The sequence below is a fragment of the Bombina bombina genome, chromosome 1, assembly GCF_027579735.1.
Source record: "Bombina bombina isolate aBomBom1 chromosome 1, aBomBom1.pri, whole genome shotgun sequence".
NCBI classification, from domain to species: domain Eukaryota; kingdom Metazoa; phylum Chordata; class Amphibia; order Anura; family Bombinatoridae; genus Bombina; species Bombina bombina.
In genome coordinates, this window is record NC_069499.1 from 1057707281 (window position 1) to 1057714746 (window position 7466).

The following is a 7466-nucleotide window of genomic DNA, read 5'->3' on the forward strand; positions in this document are numbered from 1 at the left end:
CCTTTAAGTACTAAAATAAGGTATATTTGTGCTTTGTGGGGGTTTGGCATATTTACATATGCTGCTATGTAGGATCCCCTTAGCCCCCCCCCAACAAACAACTCTAACCCTTCCCCTCTGCCTTAATGGGCGCCATCTTTGGTACTGGCAGCTGTCTGCCAGTACCCAGCTTAGGGAAAAAAAATGTTTAAAATCCAGTTAAAAATCCCTTTTCTGTAGTGTAGCTCCCCCACCCCTTAAAGTTTGTTTTTTTTCTTTTTAAGTACCCCCTTTCTCCCACTTAATTACATTTTCTGCAGTGCAGCAGTTCCCCCACATTACACGGCGCATCGATGGCCACCCACCCACTGATACCGGCCATTAATGTCCGGTGCAGAGAGGGCCACAGAGTGGCTGTCTCTGCATTGGATGGCCATGCAGTTATTGCAGGATGCCTCCATATCGAGGCATCACTGCAATAACCGGAAAACAGCTGGAAGTGCAGGGTACATACTTGGTCGTTAACTGACTTTTTAGAGGACCTACCCTGCACGTTAAGGGGGTTAACCTATGTTTAAATGATCACATCAGATACAGATTTCTCAAAAAATATATTTTATTTGACACAATTGAATTAATGATGAACAGTACTTTATATGTCACGCCCCATGTTGTATCAAAGATCTGCAGAGGGAGAAAAATATATAAATTAATGCACGTGTAATTATGCTCAAGTCTACATTTAAAGGGACATTAAACCCTAAATAAATGCTATATAGAAGCATTTAAAGAAGAAATTAGTCTGAGAACATTTAGCTGAATTTAAAATGTTATTTATTTAACCCCTTAAGGACCAGCGACGTACCCTGTATGTCGCTGTCCTTTTTTTGGGACTTGATTGTTTTATAGCGCGGTCTTGCCACCAGCGTTGAGACTGCTCTATTCCACAAAGCCTGCTGGTGGGAGGGCATTAATAGCGTGTTCTTGTTAGACTTGTGCTATTATGTCCTGAAAAAACACTTAACGACCAGTGACATAAAGGGTACATTGTGGTCATTAAGGGGTTAAATAAACAAGTAGAGTTGTCTATTAAAGGGCCATAATACCCAAATGTTTAAACACTTGAAAGTGATGCAGCATAGCTGTAAAAAGCAGACTAGAAAATCTCCTGGACATCTATGTAAAAAAGAAAGATATTTCACCTCAAAAAGTTCCTCAGTAGCCACATCCCATTGTAAAGGATTTCTAAGCAGCATTTTAGTGTGTGTCCTGGGACAGCTTAGGGCATGAGCCTCATGAACTCATTATTTCACCAATCAGGTAAAGGAAGCTTACTATGAAATCTCATGAGATCACAGTAAGTTCATGACCTCAGCACTGCTGATGCTGATTGGCTGTTCATTTCTTCATTTTTTTTATTTTTACCTGCAGCTGGGAGCAGTTGAAGTATAACTTTTTACACAGAACTTGCTGAGCTGAGGAAATTGTGAGGTAAAAATATCTTTTTACAGAGATGCTCAGGTGATATTTTCCCCGTCAGCTTAAGCTTACACTTATACTGCATCAGTTTCAAGTGATTTAGCATATGAGTATTATGTCCCTTTAAAGAAATAGGTGCTGCCATGTAACAGGTTTCTCTGCTGAGACCAATTAGAGTTCTATGTAACAGTGTGCAGCCAATTACTGGAATATATAACTGTTCTACACTTCCAAATCTAACAAGAAATAATGCAGAATGAGTTACACCTAAAATGTAGTTTCCAATACAGCCATTAGATTCTAGTAATACAGCTAACCCAAAAAGGTGACTATTCATTAAAGCAAATTCACATTGTTTTCAAGACTTACCTTTTCACAATACTGGTTACATCTTTGTTAAAGAAATTCTCCCTCAAGCAGACCTAAAATAAGAGTACAGTTAGGGAATTGTCTGAGGTTATGGTAACCTAGCAATTACTTTAACAGCTTTTAAATAAAAAAAAAAATTTAGGTTTGCAAAACTTGCTTATGTGTCAGACACTACTGGCTTTTAAGCATCATAAAATCAACATTGTCGATCTGATGGGGAAAAAAAGTTTAGTCATCACGCACATACGCAAGTATGCTGCACTAACACCAATGCAATCTAACGTTTTAACAGTAGTTTCAAAATATTAAACCAATGTCAAGCAAATGCAACATTGAAAGTTAAAAATCATAACATACCTTTCGCTTAAGGTCATAGGAAGCAATTAATCATTTCTTGCAACTGAATCTTTTCCTTGAGGAAAAAAAAAAAAGTTAATTTGATGCATCCAAGTCACCCTTGAGTGTTTGTGCCAAATCTTAAAGCAGTATTGTAAATCAGTTTCATCTGATAGGGAAAAGAAATTCCCTAAATAGTTTAACATGCTCTAATTCATTAGTGCTTGTAATTTTAAAGGGACAGTCAACTCAAAAAAAAAATCATGATTTAAATAGGGCATGCAATTTTAAACAACTTCCAATTTACTTTTACCAATTTTGCTTTGCTCTTGATATTCTTAGTTGAAAGCTAAATCTAGGAGGTTCATAAACTAATTTCTTAGACCTTGAAGGCCACCTCTAATCTGAAAGCATTTTGACATTTTTTCACCACTAGAGGGTGTTAGTTCATGCGTTTCATATAGATAACATTGAGCTCAGGCACGTGAAGCTCCTAGGAGCAAGCACCGATTGACTAAAAATGCAAGTCTGTCAAAAGAACTGAAATAAGGGGCAGTTTGCAGAGCCATAGATACAAGGTAATCAGAGGTAAAAAGTATATTATAACTGTTATGCAAAATTGGGGAATGAGTAATAAAGGGATTACCGGTATCTTTTTAAACAAAAATTCTGGTGTTTACTGTCCCTTTAAGAATGTTGAACCTGCACTATAATATGCAATCCCACAAAGCATTCAAACATTTTAATCTTACTAGGGTTAGTGACCAAAAATTCTCAAGTTTATAGAAGCTTCTTTGCTTAGATAAAGTCTAGATGCACCAAGTAGCCTATAGAAGTCAGGTAAACCATGTGGAAAAAGTAATACATTACCATGCTTTATAAGCAAGGGACACAGCAAGGTGTCATGCAAGTGTTAATTGCAACTAAGTGTTTTGCAGGGCTCAAATTAACTGAGCAAGCAGTTTAAATACCTTTAAAGGGACAGTCTAGTATAAATTAAACTTTCATTATTCAGATAGGACTTAATTTTAATGAACTTTCCAATTTACTTTTATCAAATTTGCTTTTTTCTCTTGTTATTTACACATAGGTAGGCTCATATGCTTATTTCTAAGCCTTTGAGTGCTGCCTCTTATCACATGTTTTTTTTAATCTCTTTTCAAAACTGTTCAGACAGAGGGTTATTTAAGATTTAGCACAAAACAATGCTAAATTTAAGACAATAGATAATGAGTCAGTCATGTGATCAGGGGGCTGGAAGAAGGTTCCTAGATACAAGGTAATCGGAGGTAAATAAAAAGTATAATATAACTGTTATGCAAAACTGGGGAATGGGTAATAAAGGGATTATCTATCTTTTAAAACAATTCTATGGTAGACTGTCCCTTTAAGGGCAACAAGATCAGAGGAAAAAAACTAAACTGGTGCCATGGGAAAAAGATTGCTTTAGCTAAAACTAAACTGTTTTCTTGTGTTCCATTCAACAAGTAGGGCCCTCCTGTTTAGTCTTACGTATTTTACTATTAGTCAGTATTTTTAAACCATAAATCTGCTATGGCGTTTGGCAGCACTTTACAATGCAAGTTATGTATACCATGATTACATACCTTTGTTCAGACTTTCTGGATTAAGTAACATTCCATCTTCCAAATGGAAGCAAATGCAAGAGGATAGTTCTTTCCTAAACAAGAAAAAAAATAGATTTAAAAAAACCTCACTACTCATAGTCTGCACCAAGCAAATTAAAATTATTTTTTTCTGATGTGTCAGACATATTTGGCTTCTAGCATCAAAAATCAACAGTGTCGATCTGATGGGGAAAAAAGTTTAGTCATCATACACATCAGCCCTTTTGTAAAGAACCTATTTGTAAATAATCTGATCCATTCCAACAGCTAAGATAGCAGATTCAACAATAAGATTGTAAAAAAAAATGCTGTTAGATTGCAGTTTTACTATATACTTAGTTTATCCCCTTTAAAAGGACAGTTTACTCAAAAATGTTCTCCCCTTTAACTTGTTCCCAGTGATCCACTTTACCTGCTGGAGTGTATTAAATTGTTTACAAGTATTTCCATTACCCTTATATTGAGATTTGAATTAATTTAGCCTGTGGTATCCCCACCCATCCTGAAAGTTTTTGGTCTTGAGGCCAAGCTGTGTTAAAACAGCCAGTAGAAGAAATTACACTCCCAGTGGGTTAAAGGAGATAAGGTAATAAAATGTAATTTTCCATTGTTCTCTCCAAATATTAGTGATTTGTTAATGGATAGACATAAGATAGAAGCAGAATGTAATGAGATCTGATAATACCTACAAGCTCAACCCATTTTATTAGGTTGTGGCTTCAAAACACACCTTATTCACTTTTTTATGTGATGAAACAACCTGTTTGAGAAACGCGTCATAAGTATTAAGCCATTTTATTTGAAGTTGTCTGTTGTGGTTTATCAATACCAACTGAACACACAAAAGATTACACCTTTGCAGCACCTGAAGTCCAGCCAACAGGAGACACACTCAGAGTTTCAACTAGGACAAGTGCCTTTGGAGCTTGGCTTCCACAGTGTACTAGCCACTGATAAGTGCTAGCCTGCTTTCTTGCACTGGTCACAGTACAGTGTCACACCATCTGGTAAGCATAATACTTATATCTATACCTACATATCCAGACGGTATCACGCTATTGTGGCGCCCTCTCTACTTTCTATTTTAACAGTTGTTCCACACTCTCTGGGATTAAGAGCAGCAGCCCTACTCACGTAACAGGAGGATACCTTTATCCCTTCAATTTACCACCAGTTTATGGACAATAAACAGGACTAATACGGTAGACTTGATCTACTATACTTAGTGTATTACCTGGTTTTATATTGAATATTGCTTTTTAATATTTTAAATAGCAGCGCTCTTTTATATCACTTTATTGGGATATGTTCATTTATTCATATATGAAAATAAACCCTAAAAAGGCAAATCTTATAAATCATGTTCTTTTTAAATAATTAAGTTAGGGTTTTATGTCCCTTTAATACTCCTGTCACTGGTTACATTCCCTAGTGACCCATTTATAAATATCACTTATATGCCCAGAGAGAAAAAAAAGCCACAGGTTACAACTTTGCAGTGTATAGTCACATCTTTGCTTTGATTCCATTATCTTTTGTAGCATTTACTGTTTAATAACCCTTCAAGTTTTGGTGGAGCACAGGATATTGTATTAAGTTTTCTCCATTTTTAAACAGTGAGCATGCCCAAATAGGTAAACTACAGCACATAACTAACCTTCATTTTGAAGTAATCCAGATCTATGGAAAATAGTCTTCAAGCCATTGTGCTTTTCAAGCATTTACACAGCGGCCTAAAAGAAAAAAAAAAAAACTCTTTAAAATCCATTTTGTTTTAAATATATCCAAACCAGCAGTTTGTGGATGTGTCAGACAGAACTGGCTTAAAAAGCTTCACAAATCAACAGTGTCGATCTGATGGGGAAAAAAGTTTGGTCATCCTACACATCAACTGGTTCCTATATCCAAGAAAATACTGACTTCAGACTATACTAACGTGCAGTATCCGAACAGTGATCGGTGTCTAATGAGTCAAAAAAAAAAAAAAAGCTTTTCAGCATTTAAGGACCAGAAATCAAAAAATGAAATGCTCTAATTTGTTATGAGTATGCAATTGCAAAACCAGCAACCTTGTACTGTTTTTAACACCCCCCAAAGGTTTTAGACACAGAAGAACCATTGGGTACACAGAGCACTGCTAGTTTCACAACTCCACCGATAAACTCTGCTAAATTAAAACTAAAATGTCTATTTAGAATAAACAGATCTGGATGGAAAAAAATAAAATATTTAAGGGATTCACCTAAAACTAAATTGCGTGTCATAAATTACAGCACATAAGCATATACAAACCTTTATTAAAGCCTAATATGGACCAAAGCATAAAATATAGGTTTTTGAGACATTGCTTCCACGTGTATACATGCGATGCGCCATCTTCCTAAAGAGATAAAAGGATAGATTAGATGTTTCAGCTGTGTTAAGGTGATCAAACCAAGGCATTTAATATATTCTGCTGATGCATCAGACACAACTGGCTTATTCAGCTTTACAATCAACAGTGTCGATCTGATGGGGAAAAAAAGTTTAGTCATCATAGACATCAGCATATCACTATAACCAGAACACGCACAAACGAGGAAGGTAATCGCGATTAAGCATCAATTTGGACGCAAATATAAATATATAAAATATATAATATATATATTTGTTTAACAACTGATTTACATAAACTCGACCCTCAAAAACAGTGAGACAGCCATGAACATAATTGCATTTCTACTTAATAGTTTACAGACGACCGGCGTGGACTGCAGATTTACGCCGCCCAGTACAGCGTAAAAAGCGATAAAAGTTACACAAATTAAAGAAATTACGTTAACTAGGCATGACGTTGCTAAAGCATTTCGATAAAACAAAAAAAAAAGTCCAAAGACTACTACAAACACCCAGCACATGGCATATACACGTACTCACCTAGTCGTTAACACGCACCAAAAGACTGAAAGAATTGTGTCCACTGACTTATATAGTCAAATGTGGCGCATGCGTACATTGCATCACGCGTCTGCGCACTAAAGCACAAAATTAGCTATTGGACTACGTAATACGCATGCTGTTGTGTGTTCTGCCCCTGTAGTGACGTAATGGTCACAAATTCCGTCGGGTCGCAGATTTCGACAAGACACTCCTACACGTTGACTCGTTTCATGTACCTGCGCATTCGCTTTTCAGTGTATTTTTTTTTATTAAAGTGGAAGTCTCAGAAATGTTGGGAGTTATAGAAATACTGGATATAGTGTAACCAAAAATGAATGTAGTTTATGCACGTCAAAAGCAACTTAGTGAGAATAAACTGTTTAAACAGACATAAAACCCAACATTTTTATTTCATGATCAGACATCCCAACCTGCAAAAACTCATTTCAGGGGGTGTATAATATATGTAGAAAAAATGGTGGTGATAGACTAAACTACTACTATATATATATATATATATATATATATATATATATATATATATATATATATATATCTATATCTATATCTATATATATATATATATATATATATATATAATATTTCCCCTAAACTGTGACTCATATATATATATATATATATATATATATATATCCATAGTTCCCCTAAAGTGTGTGACTCTTTATTCTGACTGGCTAAAAAGCATGTCAAAGGTGCCAAGTAGTGATAGAAGATTCAAAAAGAGGTCCCAAGACA

At 35.5% G+C, this 7466-nt stretch overlaps 1 long non-coding RNA gene and 4 other non-coding genes across 5 annotated transcripts; all 5 read right to left on the reverse strand.

Moving 5' to 3' along the window:
- Positions 1-577: 577 nt before the first annotated feature.
- On the reverse strand, positions 578-6193 carry LOC128638010 (uncharacterized). Its single transcript, XR_008399034.1, has 6 exons — positions 6084-6193; positions 5449-5524; positions 3771-3844; positions 2185-2239; positions 1828-1880; positions 578-663 (listed from the first exon to the last, which is right to left on the reverse strand). It is a non-coding gene; the product is annotated as an uncharacterized LOC128638010 (long non-coding RNA).
- Positions 1983-2076, reverse strand: LOC128646133 (small nucleolar SNORD12/SNORD106). The gene has a single exon (XR_008400205.1). It is a non-coding gene; the product is annotated as a small nucleolar SNORD12/SNORD106 (small nucleolar RNA).
- LOC128646131 (small nucleolar SNORD12/SNORD106) lies at positions 3921-4011 on the reverse strand. Its single transcript, XR_008400203.1, has one exon. It is a non-coding gene; the product is annotated as a small nucleolar SNORD12/SNORD106 (small nucleolar RNA).
- On the reverse strand, positions 5591-5683 carry LOC128646132 (small nucleolar SNORD12/SNORD106). The gene has a single exon (XR_008400204.1). It is a non-coding gene; the product is annotated as a small nucleolar SNORD12/SNORD106 (small nucleolar RNA).
- A 52-nt stretch (positions 6194-6245) lies between the features above and the next one.
- Positions 6246-6338, reverse strand: LOC128646134 (small nucleolar SNORD12/SNORD106). Its single transcript, XR_008400206.1, has one exon. It is a non-coding gene; the product is annotated as a small nucleolar SNORD12/SNORD106 (small nucleolar RNA).
- Between the last annotated feature and the right edge of the window lie 1128 nt (positions 6339-7466).